Consider the following 24,003-nt stretch of genomic DNA (forward strand, 5'->3'; position numbering starts at 1 on the left):
AAACATTTGGGGCCTGGTGAGAATAATGTTAAAATTTTGCACCCTTGTTGGCTTTGTGTGTTACCTTGTTGAGGTTGTGGACATTCTTCTCCAACATGTGGCTCTCTTCCTCTGGTTTCCTTCATGCAGTGATTTTAAAACAGTTCGCCAGCCTCCTCACTCCAAGAAAAGCAAAGTCATTCCACATAGCATTAATATGCATTACAGGTTTGGTTGAAGATTTCTTATGGAGAGGGAAGCACACGTTTATATGAGAAAGAAACTCTTACAAATCCAGAGGCATGCAGGCTCTTGCCTGGCTCCCTCTTTGGCTGCTAGTCACAGGGGCTCCTTCCCTCCCTCCCTTTTGCGTGTGCAGTGTCCATGGCCTCCTTATGTCCGCTTCTGGCTCATTGGTCTTGCCTAGCTTCTCTAGGCTATCTGTCCTCTATTTTATGCTAAGCACCTCAGCTCTGACTTAGCTCCAGGCTGTCGTGCCAACCAGCCTTACCAGCTGTCAAATAAAGAAAAAGTGGAAAAGTAACTCCTGCTGCTGCACCACGGCGTCCATGGGGACCCTCGCCTTTGATTGATATGGGCCCCCTTTCCTTATCATCAAAGATCAGGACCGCAAGTCCCGCCTTATGGGACTTGAGGCCCTCAAGTCTCATATAATGGTAGCAAATGCTATAGCACATGCGACAAGAACATCACTTGGACCAAAGGGGCTTCATAAGATGATGGTGGATAAGGATGGCGATGTGACTGTAACTAATGATGGGGTCACCATCTTAAGCGTGATGGATGTCAGTCATCAGATTGCCCAGTTGATGGTGGAAATGTCTAAGTCTCGGGATGATGAAATTGGAGATGGAACCACAGGTGTGGTTGTCCTGGCTGGTGCCTTGTTAGAAGAAGCCCAGGAGTTGCCAGACCGAAGTATTCATCCAATCAGAATAGCAGATGGCTATGAGCAGGCTGCCTGCTTTGCTGTTGAACAACTGGACAAGATCAGTGACAGCATCCTTGTTGACATAAAAGACACCAAACCCCTGATTCAGACTGCAAAAACCACGCTGGGCTCCAAAGTGGTCAACAATTGTTACCGACAAATGGCTGAGATTGCTGTGAATGCCATCCTCCCTTAACAGATATGGAGCAGAGAGGTGTTGACTTTGAGCTTATCAAAGTAGAAAGCAAAGTGGGTGGCAGCCTGGAGGACAATAAACTGATTAAGGGTGTCATTGTGGACAAGTATTTCAGTCACCCACAGATGCCAAAAAAAGTGGAAGATGCCAAGATTGTAATTCTCACATGTCCATTTGAACTACCCAAACCAAAAGCAAAGCATAAGCTGGATGTGACCTCTGTAGAAGATTATAAAGCCCTTTAGAAATATGAAAAGAAGAAATTTTAAGAGATGATTCAACAAATTAAAGAGACTGGTGCTAACCTAGAAATTTGTCAGTGGGGCTTTGATGATGAAGCAAATCACTTACTTCTTCAGAACAACTTGCCTGCAGTTTGCTAGGTAGGAGGACCTGAAATTGAACTGATTGCCATCACAACAGGAGGGCAGATCATCACCAAGTTCTCAGAGCTCATGGCCAGGAAGCTGGGCTTTGCTGGTCTTGTACAGGAGATCTCATTTGGGACAACTAAGGATAAAATGCTGGTCATCGAGCAGTGTAAGAACTCCAGAGCTATAACCATTTTTATGAGAAGAAGAAATAAGATGATTATTGAGGAGGCAAAACAATCCCTTCACGGTGCTTTGTGTGTCATCTGGAACCTCATCCGTGATAATCATGTGTTGTATGGAGGAGGGGCTGCTGAGATATCCTGTGCTCTGCCAGTTAGCCAAGAGGTGGATAAGTGTCCCACCTTAGAACAGTATGCCATGAGAGCACTTGCCAACACGTTGGAGGTCATCCCCAAGGCCCTTTCTGAAAATGGTGGCATGAATTCCATCCAGAGTATGACCAAAGTCCAAGCCAGCCAAGTGAAGGAGATGAACCTTGCTCTTGGCATCGGCTGTTTGCACAAGGGGACAAATTATATGAAGCAATAGCGTGTCACAGAAACCTCGATTGGCAAAAAAGCAACAGATATCTCTTGCAACACAAATGGTTAGAATGATTTTAAAGATTGACAACATTCATAAGACTGGAGAATCTGAAGAATGAAGACAATGAGAATACTATGTAGTAAGATCCACTACTGTGATTAAATAAATGGATGTCTTGTGATGCGTCTATGGTTATTTATTACATCCTTTTTCAGACCCTGTAGATGCTATAATAAAAATTGCTGTTTGGTAACCGTAGTTTCACTTGTTCAAAGCTGTTTAATTGTGGGCATACTATCAAATTGCTAGGTTAGCACCTGTCTCTTTAATTTGTTGAATCATCTCTTCAAATTTCTCCTTTTCATATTTCTGAAGGGCTTTATAATCCTCTGCAGAGGTCATGTTTTTATATTCATTATATTAAAGGAATCTCTTTAAACAAAAAACAAAGAAAAGAAAAAGCTACCAGGATCCACCTGCTTTCTAAGTCAATGGGAGATTGCACATTAAGGATAATAATGTCCTTACCCAAATATTTCCCTGCCGCATAAGGTTTGGAATCATGGAGTGATACTAGTAATTTAGCCTTAATACAGAAAATACAATAGGATGGAAGGTATTCATATTCTTAATCCATTCCCTTTCCCATTTCTTCAACAAATACCTCAGAGTTTCCCTTTTCTTCACAAACCCCTATTATGAGCTGAATGTTTATGCCCACCCAAGCCCTAACTCCCACTGGGACTGTATTTGGAGATACTGCCTGTGAGGAGGTGATAAATGTCAAATGAGGTAATAAGGTGGGGCCCTAACCCAATAGGGCTGGAGTACTTAGATGAAGAAGAGACGTCAAAGCTCTCTCTGTCTGCCATGTGAGGACACACAAGAAAGCAACCATCTGCCAGAGACCCTTCACCAGAAACCACATAGGCTGGCACCTTGATCATGGACTTCTAGCCTTCAGAAGTCCTCCTCTCTTCCTTTTGCGTGTGCAGTGTCCATGGCTTCCTTATGTCTGCCTCCTGGCTCATCTGTCTTGAGAGATAAGCCAGGAAGCAGATATAAGAAGAAATAAAATTTTTGTTGGTGAAGCCAACTAGTTTGTGGTATTTTGTCATAGCCACCTGAGCAGACTAATACAATCTCCTACTCCACAATCTCTCCATTCACTGTTAGCAGATAAGCTTGCATCTCGCTACAGTGCAAAAATTGAAGCCTTTAAGTATTAATTTCTTCAACTACCTCCTACACTACCTACAGAAGTCTCTTCTTCCACCTGTTCTTTCCTGCTTCCCCCATCTCAGTGGAAGAGTTAACAGCACACCTGTTCAAGGCACGTTCCCTCACTTTGCATTGAGATCCATCCCCTCTCGCCTTTGAGCTGATAGCACTCTTCTGCTTCAAGCCCTCCCATGGCCGCCCATTGCACCTTAAATAAAATTCAACTTCTTAAGATGGACTACAAGGCACTGTGACCTCACCCCCTGACTATCACCCCCTGACCTCATCTCCCACCACAATGTAGTTGTTGAATCACTGTGGCTTCTTTCTGTGTCCCAGTCACACCAAGCTCATGTCTACCCTATATGCATACACTAGTTATTCTATCTAGAATGCTCTTCCCCAGAGCTTCCATGGCTAGCTCCTTGTTTTCATTCAAGTCTCAGCTCAAATGTCAACCCTTTGAAAAGAACATCCAATATAAAGCCTTTCTACAGCGAGAAATAAAAAGTAGACCTTCCATTCTCATCACATAACTCTCTGAAATTACTTTTTATTTCTCTGAAATGCCTATTCTCCTTCATTTTATTGGCTGTCTTCACCCAATAGAGTATCATCTCCAAGAAAACAAACATCTTGTCTATTATTCACTTCTATGTCCTCAGTTTCCTAAGGCAATGACTGGTACTAGTATAGCTTCTGAAATCACTGGTGAAACCATCATTGCCTCTCCCGTATTCCCAGCTGATCATCCCTTTGGTTATTTTTTCTCAGCATAAAAACAAACTCGAACATTTCCCATTCTAAAAGCAAAAATTTCCATCTGACCACACATCTCCTATTAGCTGCCTGCCTGTCTATTTCCTTCCCATAATGGCCATGCTTCCTTAATGAGGACACTAAACCACTTATTTCCACCTTCTCAATACCCTTTCACTCCACAACCCACTATAATCTGGCTTTACTATCAACCTACCCACCCCAGTATCTTTTACTAAGATTATAAGTGACCACCAGATTGCCACATCCAAGAGATCCTGTTCTTCCCTCATCCTGCTTGACCACCTGGGACATTTGATTTGCTTGACTATCCTCTTTTTTCTGAGACTCTCTCCTTCAACTTTAATGAAGCCACATTCTCCTACCATTTCTTTATTTACCTTATCTTTACTGACTTTTTCTTTTCCTACATGGGTATCTTTTCTACCACACTTTAGGGAATGCAGTTCTAGTGCTTCTAGGGGGCCAGCAGGAAAGGTACAGGTATAAAAAACCTGCAGGCAATTAGCAGGAGGTGATGGGGACTGTGAGGGAGTGCAAATTGTTCCTTATCCTTTCCAGAAGCCATTCACCTTCAAGTTTTTAAAAATGCTATGTTAGCCAGGCACAGTGGCTCATGCCTGTGATCCCAGAACTTTGGGAGGCCAAGGCAAGAGGATCATTGAGCCCAGGAGTTCAAGACCAGCCTGGCAAACATGGCGAAACCCTGTCTCTGCAAGAAATACAAAAATTAACTGGGCATAATGGTTTGTGCCTGTAGTCCCAGCTACTCGGGAGGTTAAGGGAGGAGGATCACTTGAGCCTGGAAGGTCAATGCTGCAGTGAGCCACGATCATGCCACTGCACTCCAGGCAAGACCATGTCTTTAAAAAAATAAAAATAAAAATAAATGTGATGTTAGCCAAATTGTATCTGTGGGCAAATGGAGACCACTGATTTGTAGCCTGTGCATTAAATGTTGGTGTTTCTTGAGGTGTGTCCTTGGGTTTATTATTTCTACTACATACTTTGATTTGATAGCCTCACCCACAACTACAACGTCAAATACCACTGATACTTCTTCAACTCCAGAGCCTCTATATAGCATAGAGATTTATGACACAGGTAGAAGATCAGAAATATATGAATTTGAGTCCCTTCTCAGCCATATACCAGATCTGTGGCATTAGGTAAATAACTTTACTCTGAGCCACAGTTTCCTTATATGTAAAATGAGGATGAGAGTAGATATTCTTATGAGTCTTCTGAAAATGAAATTCATGCGTGTAACTTGCTTTGCACAGTATCTAGCACACAGTAAGTCTCAGTGAAAGTTAGCTCTTTGGTTGAACCTCTCTGTGGAGAAGGCCAACAGACAATTCAAATTCAACATTTCAAATCCACAATTATCTTTCTTGCACAGCTTTATCCTTGCATCACAGGCACCACCATTTATGCAGTGTCCAGGCCAGAAGCCAGGAATCATTCTAGTGTTCTTCTTTTCCAGCTCTGCCCCATCCCACCCAGATGTTTATCTCTAAGAGGCCCAGACATTTGACCTGCATTATAGCTTATCAACTCTATACCCTTTCCTTCAGTTCTTCCATACCGAGTCTTTGCTTTTTCCAGCCTTACTGAGGAATAATTGACAAATATGGTGAACAACATGATGTTTTGATATCTGTATTCATTACAAAATGATTATCCATAAACAAGCTAATTAACATAACCATCACTTCATATAGTTATCCTTTCTGTGTGTTTGAAATGAGAACATTTAAGATCTACTTTCTTAGCAATTTTCAAGTATACAATGCATTATATTAGCTGTAGTCACTATGCTGTACAAGAGATCTCTGGAACTTATCCTGTCTCACTGAAACTTTGTACTTTTAGAGCAATAGCTCCCCATCCCCTCCATCTGGTCCCTGGCAATCACCATTGATTTTTTCAGGTTGCATACATTAGTGAGATCATGCAGTATTTGTCTTTCTGTGCCTGGTTTATTTTACTTAGCATAATGTCCTCCAGGTTCATCCATGTTGTCACAAAATGGCAGATTTCCTTCTTTTTTTGTATATATATATATGTATACACACACACACACACAAGAATCTTATTCAGCTTCACACACAATAGAAAAATATATGTGTTCACATATATGTATTATATATATGTGTACACATATATGTGTGTGTATATATATATATTTATATATATATATATGTATCACATTTTTGGGTCCATAATATTCCATTATGGGTGTGTATAGAATATTACAGACCAAAAAATGTGATATGCACAAACACACACACACACACGTATGTATTATGTATATGTGTGTTTGCATATATATTATATAATCACATTTTTTTATCCACTTATCCGTTGATAGATACATAGGTTGATTCTTTATCTTGGCTATCGTAAATAATACTGCAATGAACATGGGAATGTAAATATCTCTTTGACATACTGACTTCATTTCCATTGGATACATAATCTGTAGGGTATGGCTGGATCATATAGTAGTTCTATTTTTAATTTTTAAAAAATCTTTTTAGTGTTTTCCAAAATGGCTGTACGAATTGACATTCCCACCAACAGTATGCAAGAGTTCCCTTTTCTCCACATCCTTGCCAACACTTGTGATCTTGTGATCTTCTGTCTTTTTGATTTAGCCATTCTAACAGATGTGCTTTGAATTTTCATTTTCCTGATGACTCCCGTTGTTGAGCATTTTTTTCATATGTCACATGCCACGTGACATTTCACTCAACAATGAACAACACATAGGACAGTGGTCCCATGAGATTACAGCAGAGTTGAAAAATCCCTCTTGCTTAGTGTCCCATAGCCATCATCGGTCATAGTGTAACACATTACTCACCTGTCTGTGATGATGTTGGTATCAACAAATTTACTGAGATGCCAGTTATATAAAGAGCAGCATATACAATTATGTATAGTACATACTTGATAATAGTAATAAATATGTTACTGGTATATGTATTTACTTTACTATATTTTTACCATTATTTTAGAGTGTACTCTTTCCATATATAAATATATAAACTGTAGAACAGCCCCAGGCAGGTACTTCAGGAGGAATTCCAGAAGAAGGCATTGTTATCATAGAAATGACAGCTTCATGTGTCTTATTGCCCTTGAGGAACTTCCAATGGGACAAGATGTGGAGGTGGAAGACACTGATATTGATGATCCTGACCTTGTGTAGGCCTAGGCTAATGTGTGTGTTTTGCCTTCATTTTTAACAAAAAAAATTTTAAATGTAAAAAAGAAAACAAAAACAGGAAAAAAAGCTTATAGAAGAAAAATATGAAGAAAATATTTTTGTACAACTAACTATGTAATGTGTTTGTGTTTTAAGCTCTGTATTATTACAAGAGAATAAAAAGGCTTAAAAACTTTAAAAGTTTATAACATAAAAAGTTACAGTAAACTAAGGTTAATGTATTATTGATAAAAATTTTTTAACAAATTTGTGTATCCTAAGTGTACAGTCTACAATAATTCACAGTAATGTCCTGGGCATTCACATTCACTCACCACTCACTGACTCACCCAGATCTATTCATGGTAGGTGCCCTATACAGCTTACCTTTTAAAAAATATTTTATGCCATATTTTTACTGTACCTTTTCCATGTTTAGATATCTAAACATGGGATATCTAAACACATCTAAACATGGAAAAGGTACAGTAAAATATTTCATCGTGTTACATTAAATACCTACCATTGTGTTACAATTGCCTACAATGTTCAGCAGAGTAGCATGCTGTACAAGTTTGTAGCCTAGGAGCAATGGGCTATACCATACAGCCAAGGTGTGCAGTAGGCTGTGCCATCTAGGTTTCTGTAAATACACTCCATGATGTTCACACAACAATGAAATCACCTAAGGGTGCATATCTTGGAATAGTGTCTCAGTCAGTAACACATGACTGTATTTGTACGAAAAATTTGTAGGATTTGTATGTCTTTGTTTTAGTTCATTTGTGCTGCCATAACAAAATGCCACTGACTGGGCAATTTATAAATAACATTAATTTATTTCTCACAGTACTAGAGACTGGGAATTTCAAGTGACCAGCAAGTTGCATGTCTGGTGAGGGCTCAGTTTCCACTTTCAAGATGGCGGCTTGTTGCTGCATCCTCTGGAGGGAACAAATGCTGTGTCGTCATATAGCAGAAAGGACAGAAGAGCAACACAGTGCTTCCTTCAACTTTGATCTCTTTTATAAGGATGTTAATTCCATTTATGAGGGCACCACTTTCATTATTTAATCACCTCCCAAAGGCCACCTCTTCATAGTGTTGCATTGAGAATTAAGCTTCAGCTGGAATTTTGGAGAGAACAAAAAACACTCAAATCACAGAAGTCTTCTTTAAAGATATGTCCATTCAGGTCCTTTGCCCATTTTACAACTAGGTTACTGTTTTCTTGCTATTGAGTTGTTTGAATTTCTTATTTATTTTAGATATGAATCTCTTATCAGATATATGGTTGGCAAATACTTTTTCCCATTATATAGGTTGTCTCCTCACTGTTGATTGTTTCCTTAATTGTGCAGAAGCTTTTTAGTTGGATGCAATCCCATTTGTATATTTTCACTTTTGTTGTCTGTGCTTTTGGGGTGATAGCCAAAATTTCATTGCACAGACCAATGTCAAATCTTTTTCTTTGTTTTAAGGTAGTGACAGCTTCAGGCTTTACATTCACATCTTTAGTCAATTTTGAATAGATATTTGTATATAGTATGAGGCACAAATCCAATTTTACTCTCTTGTATGTGAATGTCCAGTTTTCCCAACATCATTTATTGAAGAGATTTTCCTTATCCTACTGTGTGTTCTTGGCCTCTTTGCCAAAGATAGATTTACTGTAAATGTGTAAATTAATTTATGGGCTCTCTATTCGGTTCCATTGGCCTTGCATCTATTTTTATGATAGCAACATGCTGTTTTCATTATTATAGCTTTTGCAGTAGATTTGGAATCAGTAAATGTGATGCCTGCAGCTTCGTTTTTTTTTTTACTCAAGATTGCTTGAGTTATTTGTAGTCTTTTATGGTTCCTTACATACTTTAACATTTATACTTATCTCTTACTTACTGCTATTTCTGTGAAACATGCCATTGAAATTTTGATAGAGATTGCATTGAATTTGTAGACTGCTTTGAGTAGTATGGGCATTTTAACAATATTCTTCAATTTATTTTAACATTGTTTTATAGTTTTCAGTGTACAAATCTTTCATCTCCTTGGTTATATGTGTTCGTAAGTATTTTACTTTTTGATGGTATTGTAAATGGGCTTTTTTTCCTAGGTTTCTTTTTTGGGTAGTTCATTATTAGTGCATAGAAAAGTTGCTGACCTTTGTATATTGATTTGTGTCCTACGACTTTACTGAATTCATTTATTAGTTCTAACACAGTTTTGGTAATGTCATTAGAGTTTCGTGTGTGTGCACATGCATGTGTGTGTTTTTATATACATATACATATATATACTTATATGTAAAATATTATACTGTCTTCAAATAGAGACATTTTTACTTCTTCCTACCCAATTTCTTTCTCTTGACTTAATTGCTCTGGCTAGGACCTCCAGTACTATTTTGAGTAGAAGTGGAGATAGTGGGCATCCTTGTCTTGCTCCTGACGTTAAGTATTTCAGCTTTTCACTCTTGAGCATGTTGTCAGCTGTGGGCTTGTCATATATGGTTTTATAATATTGAGGTACATTTTTTTCTATACGCAATTTGCTGAGAGGTTTTTTTTTTTACATGAATGGATGTCAAATTTTGTAAAATGCCCTTTTTTACATATACTGAGTGACCATATGATTTCATATGATTTCATAACTTCAGCCTGTTAATGTGTATTCCATTTACAGATTTGCACATGTTGAATAAGCCTTGTATCTCAGGGATAAATTGTATCTGATCATGGTGTACGATCCTTTTAAAGTGCTGTTGAATTCGGTTTGCTAATGTTATTTTGAGGGTTTTTATATCTATGTTCATCAGAGATGTTGTTGTGTAATTTTCTTTTCTTGTAGCATCCTTGTCCGGCTTTGGGATCCAGTTAATGCTGGACTCATAAAATTAGTTTGGAAGTGTTCGCTCCTCTTTAATTTTTACCACATTCTTAATCTAGTCTTTATCATTTCTTCTCCAGATTACTGCCATGGCCCCTTAACTGAACTCTTTACCTCATGTGTCAACCCCCTTCAATCCATTCATTCTCTACATCTTTGTCAAAGCAATCCTTTTAAAATGAATTTTTAATCATGTCACTCCTCTGCTTGGAAACATTTCAAGTCTTTCTCCCCTCCCCCATTACCCCAATGTAATAAATAATACATTTCTGATCTGGACCTTGTTTTTACTTGAAGTATTACCTTCCATTGTCCTGCAGCCTGAACTCTTGCTTTAGCTACTCCCAATGACTTTGACCTTTTTGTTGCATGTTTCACTCTTCTAGGAATGCCCTTCCACGCTCCTCTATCAGGCTAATTGCTACCTATCTCAGTTCAAGTATTGCTGCTTCTGGAGGCTTTTCCTGGCATGCAAGACCAATCTCCCCTGGAGCATGCCTGGTGAACAGTGCTGTTTCAATTATAATGAATGAAAACAGAGAGAAAAATTGACATTACTGGATGAGAGGAAGGGCTAACAGTTTGACCTAAAAGATTTGACATTCTTTTATTGTTACCAAGAGTGAGAAAAATGAAATCAGTGAGTAGTATGCAGATAAGAAGAGAGATCTAACTGGATGATTTTAGTTTAAAATACCTGTGATTTGGAAAAATAAATAAATAATAAAAAACTTAAGTAAATGATCATATAGCATCTAAATCATATCTGAATAAAATAATGTGCTAGACTGATATGCAGACACTTATAAATGACTTAACCATATGCCTGACAACTCAGACTGCCTGAGCACTGAGGAAAGCCTATCAGAATAAGTTATAGGAAATCTTAGATAATAAGAATTCGTAAGGGTCAGCTAGGTTATTGATATGGTTTTGCTGTGTCCCCACCCAAATCTCATCTTGAATTGTCGCTCCCATGATTACCACGTTTTGTGGGAGGGACCTGGAGGGAGGTAATTGAATCATGGGAGCAGGTCTTTCCCGTGCTGTTCTCATAACAGTGAATAAGTCTCACAAGATCTGATGGTTTTATAAAGGCAGTTCTCCTGCACACACTCTCTTGCCTACTGCCATGTAAGTCATGCCTTTCTCCCCCTTTGCCTTCTGCCATGATTGTGAGGCCTCCCTAGCCATGTGGAACTTTGAGTCTATTATACCTGTTTTATAAATAAATTACCCAGTCTCCAGTATGTCTTTATTAGCAGCATAAGAACTGACTGATACAGTTATTTATTTAGGTTAGTTAAAATATCTTTGTTAGGAGATGAGCTAAACTCTTCGAAATGAATAAAAATACATACTGCCACTTTAATATTTAATATGATTTAACTCAACTGTGTGATTATTATTACTATTTTTAGCTTTTATTGTCGGTTTGAAGTACATGTGCAGGTTTGTTATATGGTTACATTGCATGTCATGGGGGGTTGGTATACAGATTATTTTGTCACCCTGATAATAACCATAGTACCCAACAGACAGTTTGATCTTCACCCTCTTCCCAACTTCTACTCTCAGTTAGACCCCAGTGCCTATCGTTCTTTCATTTGTGCCCATGTGTACTTAATGTTTAGCTCCCACTTATAAGTGAGAACATGTAGTATTTGGTTTTCTGTTCCTGCATTAGTTTTCTCAGGATAATGGCCTCCAGCTCCATTCATGTTGCTGCAAAGGACATAAGGGCATGCCTTTTATGGCTGTGTAGTATTCCATGGTTCAACTGTATGATTAAAAAATATTTAAACATACTTCAAGATTTCTCATGAGCTTAGGAAGTTATTACTGCATTTATAAAAGTTTATATACACATTTTGATAGGACATATGTTTGTGGATATATACTGACTTTGATATATCACACACATATTTGAATATGAATACAAAATATATTACATTTTAGCATTTTTCTATATTTTAGGAAAATGCTGTATCTATTAGCACAATGTTTCTCAAACTGTGAGTCCCCATTAATTAGAGGCTCAAAAGTCAAATTAGTGGGATTTGACCAGAATTTTTAAAAATGAATAAAAATAGAATCAATAAGAAAATCTCAGAGTAACACATACTAAAGGTTTTTTCAAACATAAGTAGCAGTTAACATGTTTGAAGAATACTTACTTAGGCTTAGAAAGAAAATAAATGCAGAGCATGTGTGGCCTGTGAGGTCTCTTACTTCTCAGCCAGTGTTGAAAGCAGCTTGAAAACACCATGCCCCCCTCTAGTTCATGCACAAAGACACCCTTAACGGGTGGGGCATACCAGCTTAACCCTGTAATTTCTGCACTTAGGGAGGCCAATGCAGGAGAACTGCTTGTGACCAGGAGTTTAAGACCAGCCTGGTTAACGTAGCAAGATCCCATGTCTCCAAAAAAATAAAAATAAATTAGCTGGACATGGTGATGTACACCTGTGATCCTAAGGTGGCTAAGGTGGGAGGGTCACTTGGGCCCAAAAGTTTGAGGTTGCAGTGAGCTATAATTGCACCACCTTTGGCAATGAGAACTCAATAACCTGTTTGCTTTCTTTTCTCTTCCAGTTGCTAGCAAGTGAGAGTTGAATTCAACACACTACTGATTTTCCACGTGGTCTCTTTATCATTCTCCTGATTGCCCCCACCCTTTCCTTTTCCACAAACCCACTACCTTATTTAATTCCTATTTGTGTCTTCACTAAGTTTTTATTCCTGTGATTTTATTATAAGCACCTCAAAACCTTTCTGAAAGTTAATGCTCCTAAGTAATTCATGAGATAGAAGCATCCATTCAACTTATGAGCGACACTACAAAACTGTAAAAATAATCCTGTATAAAAAATTAGGATATCATTTCCTATTGCCTATGGACAACTTGCAGGAAAATATGTAGGTGTGACTTCATAGTCATGAGAAGAATACTTCTTCAATCAATGTAAATTTCATTTTGTATAATTTCATTGCAATTGTCAAAAAGTTGGACAATTTTAGTTGTCTTACCTGAAAGAACAGTCAAAAAGGGACAATATGAACTTTTTCTTGTGCAACAGTAAAGTGCCTCTCTCATTTCATACATTTTAGGTGTCAATTAAACAAAAGCTGAATGAATTACCTTCATTTGATTGTAAAAAACTAAACTTATAATGCATCTTCCAGTGAAAATTTTCAGATGTGACGGCTGTGAGAATTGCCAGTTTCTTGGTGATCCTTAAGGATGTTCGATCTTACATACATGTTAAGGAGCCTGGAAATCCCCATTAAAGTTTAACAGTAATTTTGAATACTCATTCATTATACAAAACTAGAAATCATGCATCATGTTTACTATACTTCGACATTGTCCTCATCACCACTAGACCTTCTTACCTTCTTGAAAATGATTACCAGGCCTGAATTGATTACTAAGCCTGACAGCATCATGTCCCAATAGAGATAATGTAGGTAGATATTTCCAGATTCATACAATTCTAATCAGAAGGCGATAGAGTCTGAGCTAGCCCAAAGGAGTTTATCAAGCCACTACTATACCTGATATCTTATTCTAGTTTTTAATTAAGGCTGCTAATTATTCAGATTAGTACCCTTTCTCCATTTTTTAATAATGTAAACAAGAAGAAGCTGATCTGAGACCACCATCTCATGACCTGTCTGAGACAGAGTTGTGAGAACGCTAATCTATGTGGAAATAATTAGATTCCAGTTCTCTCCATAGTGGTGGCATTGCTTTTAAAAAAATCAAAGAAATGTCAAAATGAAACAATGTAAACAGTCATCGTTACTGCAATTACTCATATGAGATAGAAGTAGAATCTTGAGCTCCAGGAGTTTCAGTTTAATCTCTTACAAAAAGAGTAGTTGTATTTTGGTTCTTCCGAAGCACCTGGATGCTGATTTCCAGGCCTCGTCAATGGAAATAGGAATGTGGTTGGAGAATTCCAAACAATTTTAGACAGGTGTTGAAAGACTTCAGCCAAATTTAATTTAAGGGAGTTTAATTGAGCAATGAATGATTCGTGAATTGGGCAGCCCCCAGAATCATAGCAGATTCAGAGAGAGTCCAGGGGTCAGAACAAATTTATGGACAATAAAAGTAAAATGATATACAGAATCGAAAGTGAGGTATGGAAACAGCTAGATTGGTTACAGCTCCACATTTGCCTTATTTGAACACAGTTTGAACCTCAGCAGTGTATGAGTGGTTGAAGTATGGCTGCTGGGATTGGCCAAGACTCAGCTATTGTTATAGGCGCACAGTCCTGTAAGTTAGGTTTTCAATCTTGTCTACCTATTAAGTTAGGTTGCAGTTTATCCACAAGGACATACAGAAGTACGGAATCCTTCTCAGGCCATATTTAGTTTGCTTTAACACAGATGTGTGATTTAACATATATCTACTTTTGCAGGCACAGGTTCTTCTGACTGTATATGTGACCTCCCCTTTTGCAATGTCAGGGAGGATTGGGAGAAATATTAAGTTCCACAAAGGCCATGAGGGACAGGGCTGTTTGCTTCATGAAGTTAATTGAGTATGGTGAGATGACTGTGATACAGGATCATGGAGCAGCTCATCTCTCCAGGCAGGGCTGCCAGATTGAGCAAATCAAAATATAGGATGTCATTTAATTTCAAATGTCAGAAAACCAATAAATACTATTTTAGTATAAGCAAGTAGTAAATTATTGCAATTATTTGCTGTTTATCTGACATTATAATTTAACTAGGTGTCCTGTATTTGATCTGGCAATCTTATTTCAGGAGGTGAATAGAGTTTTTAACCATTTTAGGCTTTTTTTTTTAGTCTAATTTAAGTTTTTATGGAAAATATTTCAGGTTGTCAGAATCTCTATTTGCCAATAAAATATGAGCATACACATGGAGGTACAGACAGCTCCCACCTGCCCTTGCTACAAGCAGAGGGGGTGGATTGAAGAATGAGGCATTGCTTTGACTTCCTTCTGTAATACTTCAGGTATTAAAAATATTGATAGTCCCCAATAAAATAGTCCAAAGGGATAGTATTTTAGTGGTCTCTAATTCTAATAATGCATTTTGTTTAAAGATAATTTTTGTGAGAGAAATTTAACTCAGGCTGTATGCTCTAGTTGTGTTAAAAACATGCATAATCTCAAAATATTTGTGTTTATGGCATTTAAACATGTCTGTATAATCACATACTGTCATTTGGCTTGGGATCTTTGGTTCAGACTATGAATGATTTCAAGTTTTCTTTTTTTATTTTATTTTTATTATTATTACACTAAGTTTTAGGGTACATGTGCACAATGTGCAGGTTAGTTACATATGTATACATGTGCCATGCTGGTGTGCTGCACCCATTAACTCGTCATTTAGTATTAGGTATATCTCCTAATGCTATCCCTCCACCCTCCCCCCACCCCACAACAGTCCCCAGAGTGTGATGTTCCCCTTCCTGTGTCCATGTGTTCTCATTGTTCAATTCCCACCTATGAGTGAGAACATGCAGTGTTTGGTTTTTTGTCCTTGCAATAGTTTACTGAGAATGATGATTTCCAATTTCATCCATGTCCCTACAAAGGACGTGAACTCATCATTTTTTATGGCCGCATAGTATTCCATGGTGTATATGTGCCACATTTTCTTAATCCAGTCTATCATTGTTGAACATTTGGGTTGGTTCCAAGTCTTTGCTATTGTGAGTGGTGCCACAATAAACATACGTGTGCATGTGTCTTTATAGCAGCATGATTTATAGTCCTTTGGGTATATACCCAGTAATGGGATGGCTGGGTCAAATGGTATTTCTAGTTCTAGATCCCTGAGGAATCGCCACACTGACTTCCACAATGGTTGAACTAGTTTACAGTCCCACCAACAGTGTAAAACTATTCCTATTTCTCCACATCCTCTCCAGCACTTGTTGTTTCCTGACTTTTTAATGAATGCCATTCTAACTGGTGTGAGATGGTATCTCATTGCAGTTTTGGTTTGCATTTCTCTGATGGCCAGTGATGGTGAGCATTTTTTCATGTGTTTTTTGGCTGCATAAATGTCTTCTTTTGAGAAGTGTCTGTTCATGTCCTTTGCACACTTTTCGATGGGGTTCTTTGTTTTTTTCTTGTAAATTTGTTTGAGTTCATTGTAGATTCTGGATATTAGCCCTTTGTCAGATGAGTAGGTTGCAAAAATTTTCTCCCATTTTGTAGGTTGCCTGTTCACTCCGATGGTAGTTTCTTTTGCTGTGCAGAAGCTGTTTAGTTTAATTAGATCCCATTTGTCAATTTTGGCTTTTGTTGCCATTGCTTTTGGTGTTTTAGTCATGAAGTCCTTGCCCATGCCTATGTCCTGAATGGTAATGCCTAGGTTTTCATGGTTAAGTTGCAAAGTCTCAGGATACAAAATCAATGACAAAAATCACAAGCATTCTTATACACCAATAACAGACAAACAGAGAGCCAAATCATGAGTGAACTCCCATTCACAATTGCTTCAAAGAGAATAAAATACCTAGGAATCCAACTTACAAGGGACATGAAGGACCTCTTCAAGGAGAACTACAAACCACTGCTCAATGAAATAAAAGAGGATACAAACAAATGGAAGAACATTCCATGCTCATGGGTAGGAAGAATCAATAACATGAAAATGGCCATACTGCCCAAGGTAATTTATAGATTCAATGCCATCCCCATCAAGCTACCAATGACTTTCTTCACAGAATTGGAAAAAACTACTTTAAAGTTCATATGGAACCAAAAAAGAGCCCACATCGCCAAGTCAATCCTAAGCCAAAAGAACAAAGCTGGAGGCATCATGCTACCTGACTTCAAACTATACTACAAGGCTACAGTAACCAAAACAGCATGGTACTGGTACCAAAACAGAGATATAGATCAATGGAACACAACAGAGCCCTCAGAAATAACGCCGCATATCTACAACTATCTGATCTTTGACAAACCTGAGAAAAACAAGCAATGGGGAAAGGAATCCCTATTTAATAAATGGTGCTGGGAAAACTGGCTAGCCATATGTAGAAAGCTGAAACTGGATCACTTCCTTACACCTTATACAAAAATTAATTCAAGATGGATTAAAGACAAATGATTTCAAGTTTTCAAACTGCCTGATCTCAGAATAGCTAGCACAGGTTTATATTCTTACACACTTATGGAAACTATAAGGATTTTGCTCTTAAAGTTAATTTTTTGTATTGTTTTTTTCTCACTATGATAATGCTTCACAATTTACAATCTCCAGGCACTTTGCATACATTATCTTGGCTCATGCTCTCCGGACCCTGTGAGTGAGATAGTGTTATCTTCCTTTTAGAGAAAGGAAACTCAAGCTAAGCATCTTGCCTAAGGTCATTGGACAAAGAGGTGACAGAAGCAAGAAAACCCCTCAGGTCTTCTGACCTCAGTGCACTGCTCTTTCTGTTAGGCCAAGCTATGGTCTCAGTAATGAGACTAAAATTTAAACCTTGGATACCCTTTGAGAATGTACCTCTGAAAAAGATGTGGACATACTTTTCAACTATCTAAAGACAATAATGTTTGATTAGTAAATCTCCTCCCCTCCTCGACTTTATCTCATTGGAGGTTTTATTTAAGAAGCAGGTTGTCCCACTTCTTGTGCATATCAGAGACTGAAGATGTACTGATTACCTCCCAGCTGCCCCCTTACTGCCTGCCATGTGCCCTCACCTCCCCCTTCACCTTACTCACATCTTGCCATATTTGGTTCCAATTCTATCCTCACAGATCTTATGAAAATGCAATGGCAGAGAATAAGGAAACAGAAGAATAGTTAGAATGGAGAAGATGAGAGAGGCTGTGCTTTCTTCCTCCTTATTGTTTGAGGGATACAGGAGTGTAAGTCATCTCTTCATCTTCAGACTTCATTTCACTTTATCATAATCCCTCTTCCTTGCTGTATTGTTCTTCACTGCAGACCCTGCATCTTATCCCAACACCCCTAGGGAAATGTCCAAGGTAGTTTGAGATTTGGTGTTTTTCTGAAATGTGTGATTAATATTATTTCATTTTTCTATACTCCCAACAATTTTCATTAGCCTCTGGTTAGAGATTTGTCTTTCTCAGTAATCTTTTTTAACCAAAACAAAAAGATAATATATCATAGATAAGTTTTTACTATCCTATCCCTTTGTTAGAAGAGACAAAACCTTACCTCACTTTAAAACATACTACAATGCTATAGTAATCAAAACAGAATGGTACTGGCATAGAGACTGACACATAGACCAATGTAACAAAACAGAGAGCCCAGAAATAAACCCACACATTTATTATGATCAATTGATTTTCAACAAAGGTGCCAAGAACACATAGTAGGGAAAGAAGAGTCTCTTTAATAAATGGTGTTGGAGAAACTGGATATTTTCATGCTGAAGAATGAAATTAAACCCTCATCTCACCCCATATATAAAAAAATCAACTCAAAATGGATTAAAGATGTACATGTCAGATCTGAAATTATAAAATGACTAGAACCAAACATAAGAGAAAGCCTCCATGACATTGGTCTGGGTAATGATTTTTTTGATATGACCCCAAAAGCACTGGCGACAAAAGTAAAACTAGACAAATGGGGTTGCATCAAATGAAAAAGCTTCTGCACACCAATGAAAACAATTGACAGTGAAGAGACAACCTATGGGATGGAAGAAAATATTTGGAAATCATATATCCAGTAAGGGGTTAATATCTAAAATATATAAGGAACTCAGCTTAATAGCAAAAGAACCCACTAATAACCAGATTTAAAAATGTGCAAAGGACCTAAATTGACACTTGTTAAATACAAGACATACAAATGACAAAATGTGTGTATGAAAAAACTGTTCAATATTGCTAACCATCAGGGAAATGCAAACTAAAGTCAAAATGAGATATCACCTCACACCTGTTAGAATGGCTATTATAAAAAAGACAAAATATAACAAATGCTGGTGAGAATGTGAAGAAAAAAGAATTCTTGTGCACTGTTCGTGAGAGTGTAAGTTAGTACAGCTATCACTGAAAATGATATTGAGCTTCCTGAAAATATTAGAAATAGATCATATGATTCAGCAATCTCACTTCTAGGTATGTAGTCAAAGGAAATGAAATCAGTATGTGGAAGGGATATCAGCACCTCCATGTTTACTTCAGCACCATGTTTGCATCAGTTCTACTTCCCACCCCTATCTGCCCAAGACCCACAGGGGTGATGCAGTATGAGCCTAGATGGGTGTCTGCACCTGCAGTTGGTTACATTAGAGGAGAGAAGCACTGGGCCTGAGGAATCTACAGTTTTACAGCAGTCAGTAACCAAGTGTGCTCTTTGTCTTAGGAGATATTACCTCATCTCTTAAAGTTGCTGGCTATAAACACAACCCTGAAAATGCCCTGGATAAAGAGCAATCAGAGCCTTTCATTCTTATTTCTAGCAGGAACGTACAGGGATGCTCAGAGAGAATGGTGGATTGCCACTTCCGACATCAAGCACTGTTATAAAGACTTCACATTGCCTGGGTGCAGTGGCTCACTCCTGTAATCCCAGCACTTTGGGAGGCCCAGGCGGGTGGATCACGAGGTCAGGAGATAGAGACCATCCTGGCTAATATGGTGAAACTCCGTCTCTACTAAAAATACAAAAAATTAGCCAGGCGTGGTGGTGGGCGCCTGTAGTCCCAGCTACTTGGGAGGCTGAGGCAGGAGAATGGCATGAACCCGGGAGGAAGAGCTTGCAGTGAGCCGAGATCACACCACTGCACTCCAGCCTGGGCAATAGAGCGAGACCCCATCTCAAAAAAAAAACAAAAAAAACTTCACATTTACCAACTCGTATTCCTCAGAATGACGCTGTAAGGGAAGTATTTTTATGATCTTCAATTATTACACAAGAGAGAATTGAGGCATGGTGAGATTTAAGCAACTCAGCTGGGGTTCTACTACTAGTAAGATGTGATGTCATGTCATCTGGCTCCAAGTTCTTCCTTCTTTTTCAATGTACTATCACTTTTATTGCCAGGTCAGTAAGGATAATGTACATGTTGACCAACTAAGAGATGTTCCCCTAGCCACTCAGGTAAGAGCTCTGGGCCCATGTAGATCCACACCACACCTGCTCCCAATTCCGTGCTTTGCTCATGCTGTTTCATTATCTATAATCCACCCTCCCCACGGCCCCCTGCCCCCTGTCCCCTGCTCCCCGCCCCCCGCCCCGACACACACACATTATCCCCTTTTCCTGTATGGCTAAATTCCTTGTCTACATTTTCAATGTCCTACTTAGCCACTGTACATTTCCAACCAACCATTTTCACTTTCTGCGCCCTAAATGTATCTGTATGGCCTTAGCTTCTCTTTTTCAAAGGGAGAAATATCATATTTTTTTTATTATTATTATACTTTAAGTTTTAGGGTACATGTGCACAATGTGCAAGTTTGTTACATATGTATACATGTGCCATGTTGGTGTGCTGCACCCATTAACTCGTCATTTAGCATTAGGTATATCTCCTAATGCTATCCCTCCCCCCTCCCCCACCCCACAACAGTCCGCGGAGTGTGATGTTCCCCTTCCTGTGTCCATGTGTTCTCATTGTTCAATTCCTACCTATGAGTGAGAACATGCAGTGTTTGGTTTTTTGTCCTTGCAATAGTTTGCTGAGAATGATGGTTTTCAGTTTCATCCATGTCCCTACAAAGGACGTGAACTCTTCATTTTTTATGGCTGCATAGTATTCCATGGTGTATATGTGCCACATTTTCTTAATCCAAGCTATCATTGTTGGACATTTGGGTTGGTTCCAAGTCTTTGCTATTGTGAATAGTGCCGCAATAAACATACGTGTGCATGTGTCTTTATAGCAGCATGATTTATAATCCTTTGGGTATATACCCAGTAATGGGATGGCTGGGTCAAATGGTATTTCTAGTTCTAGATCCCTGAGGATTCACCACACTGACTTCCACAATGGTTGAACTAGTTTACAGTCCCACCAACAGTGTAAAAGTGTTCCTATTTCTCCACATCCTCTCCAGCACCTGTTGTTTCCTGACTTTTTAATGAATGCCATTCTAACTGGTGTGAGATGGTATCTCATTGTGGTTTTGATTTGCATTTCTCTGACGGCCAGTGATGATGAGCATTTTTTCATGTGTTTTTTGGCTGCATAAATGTCTTCTTTTGAGAAGTGTCAAAGCAGTGGCAACAAAAGCCAAAATTGACAAATAGGGTCTAATTAAACTGAAGAGCTTCTGCACAGCAAAAGAAACTACCATCAGAGTGAACAGGCAACCTACAAAATGGGAGAAAATTTTCACAACCTACTCATCTGACAAAGGGCTAATATCCAGAATCTACAATGAACTCAAACAAATTTACAAGAAAAAAACAACCCCATCAAAAAGTGGGCGAAGGAAATATCATATTTTTATGGCTAAGTGCCAATATAGGACTCTTTACTTATTTTACCTGTTTTTATACTAACATGGGTTACATGGGGGAAATGTTGATCAAAGGTTACAAAGTTTCAGTTAGACAGGAGTTCTCAGAATGTATTGTATAGCATGGTGACTATTAGTTGGTCATTTCACAATGTATACATACATCAAATCATCACACTGTACACTGTAAATAAGTACAACTTTTGACAATTACACCTTAATAAAACAGAGAGGAAATGAAATATCTTCTAAAATTCAGATCTGCCATTCAGTAGAAATGCAGGCAACCTCTTCTTGGGGGATACTAATAGACACCCCCCTTATTTATGCTGTACTGGGGGTATTCTTGTTTCACCATTTTATACCCCTATTATGAAAGCTACACTTTCATAACTATGTATATTCTTCATTTTGGCTTATATCACAGAATATTATATGTGTAGTCCAGTCTTATCTCCAACTGGACTCTGGACACTTTAAGAACATGAAACTATCTTATTACATTTTCATTTTTTGGTCTCTCCAAATTAGCCCAATGCTTAGTTCATAGCATGTGCTTAATAAACCACACACAGAAGTGATTACATTGCTCTAAGTCTGGCACTATATTTCTATACTGTACTTCCTGGTTTAAATGAAGCTTGAAGGGAGGACATAACCTAGAAGCTTATTGACCCAGTAGAGCTATGTAACTATGCAACTATGGTAAAATGTTTTATAAATTTTCAAAAAATGTCAACAATTGTCTGTAGGATAAAACCTTCTTAAAGAAATGGCTTATTTGTAAAGATAAATATCACTTGCATAAAAATATATCTAGTTGTTTAGTTAAAAATAAAAAGATCTTATTTAGTAATCTATAGTTTAATTTTCTTCTATGTGTTCACCTAGCGTGCATTGCCATCAAATGGTACATGTGACACTTGAGTTGGAACACTTAATGCAACTAACTGATAAACAAAGTCCTTCCCATGGTGAAAACACCTGCCGTTATTTACCTATTATTTGTTTTTAAAGCATTTAAAAATATAGTCTATTTTCTACTCTTCAGATCTGTTTTGTCTCAAGCATTTTGTAAATTCAAGGAAATTAATAATTTCAACTGGCCTTTGAAATATATAAAGAAGATTATCAAAGTATCTCAAGAAGGAGAAACTGCTGCTCAGAGGGGTTAAATGAATGGTCTAAAGTCATATGGGCTTTTAAATGAATGGTTAAATGAATAGTTTAAAGAGGTACAGGAATATCTCATTTTATTGCCCTTCACTTTATTGCATTTATTACATTTTTTACAAACTGAAGGTTTGTGGCAACCCTCTATCAAGCAAGTCTTTCAGCAACATTTTTGCCAACAGCATGTGTCCACTTTGTGTCTATGTGTCACTTTTTGGTAATACTTGCATTATTTCAAACTTTTCATTATTATTACATCTGTTATGGTAAGCTGTGATCAGTGATCTTTGATGTTACTATTGTAATCATTTTGAGGAATGACAAACTGTGCCTGTATAAGACCACAATTTGATCAATAAATGTTGTGTGTATTCCGACTGGTCCACCTACCAGCTGTTCCTCCATCTCTCTCCCTCTCCTCAAGCATTCCAACTCCCTGAGACACATCAATATTGAAATTGGTCCAGTTAATAACACCACAGTGGCCTCTAAGTGTTCAAGTGAAAAGAAGACTTGCATGTCTTTTACTTTAAATCAAAGCTCCAAATGATTAAGCTTAGTGAGGAAGGCATGTTGAAAGCCAAGAAAGGCCAAAATAGCTAAGACTCTTGCTCTAAACAGCTAACCAAGTTGTTAAGGCAAAAGGATACTTGTTGAAGGAAATTAAAAGTGCACTCCACACGTAAATGACAAGAAAGAAAAATAGTCTTATTGCTGATATTGAGTGGTCCGGTTAGAAGATCAAACCAGCCCCAGCATCTCCTTAAGCCAAAGCCTAGTCCAGAACATGACCCTAACTCTTTTCAATTCCGTGAAGGCTAAAAGAGGTGAGAAAGCTTCAGAAGAAAAGTCTGAAGCTAGCAGAGTTTGGTTCATGAGCTTTAAGTAAACAAGCCATCTCCAAAGCATAAAAGCACTGTGTGAAGCAGCAAGTGCTGGATGGAGAAGCTGCGACAAGTTATTCAGAAGACATAGCTAAGATCATTGATGAATGTGCTATACTAAACAGATTTTTGATGAAGACAAAACAGCCTTCTTTTGGAAGAAGATGACATCTAGGACTTTCATAGCTACAGAGGAGAAGTCAACGCCTGGCATTAAAACTTCAAAGGACAGGCTGACTTTCTTGTTAGAGGCTAATGCAGCTGGTGACTTTAAATTAAAGCCATTGTTCATTTTCCATTTGAAAACTTTAAAGCCCTTCAGAATTATGC

General features: G+C 38.1%; 1 pseudogene; it reads left to right on the plus strand.

Moving 5' to 3' along the window:
- The first annotated feature begins 560 nt into the window (after positions 1 to 560).
- LOC467289 (T-complex protein 1 subunit epsilon-like) lies at positions 561 to 2,165 on the plus strand (annotated as a pseudogene).
- The last annotated feature ends 21,838 nt before the right edge of the window (positions 2,166 to 24,003 follow it).

This window comes from Pan troglodytes, chromosome 14, assembly GCF_028858775.2.
Source record: "Pan troglodytes isolate AG18354 chromosome 14, NHGRI_mPanTro3-v2.0_pri, whole genome shotgun sequence".
Taxonomy (NCBI): domain Eukaryota; kingdom Metazoa; phylum Chordata; class Mammalia; order Primates; family Hominidae; genus Pan; species Pan troglodytes.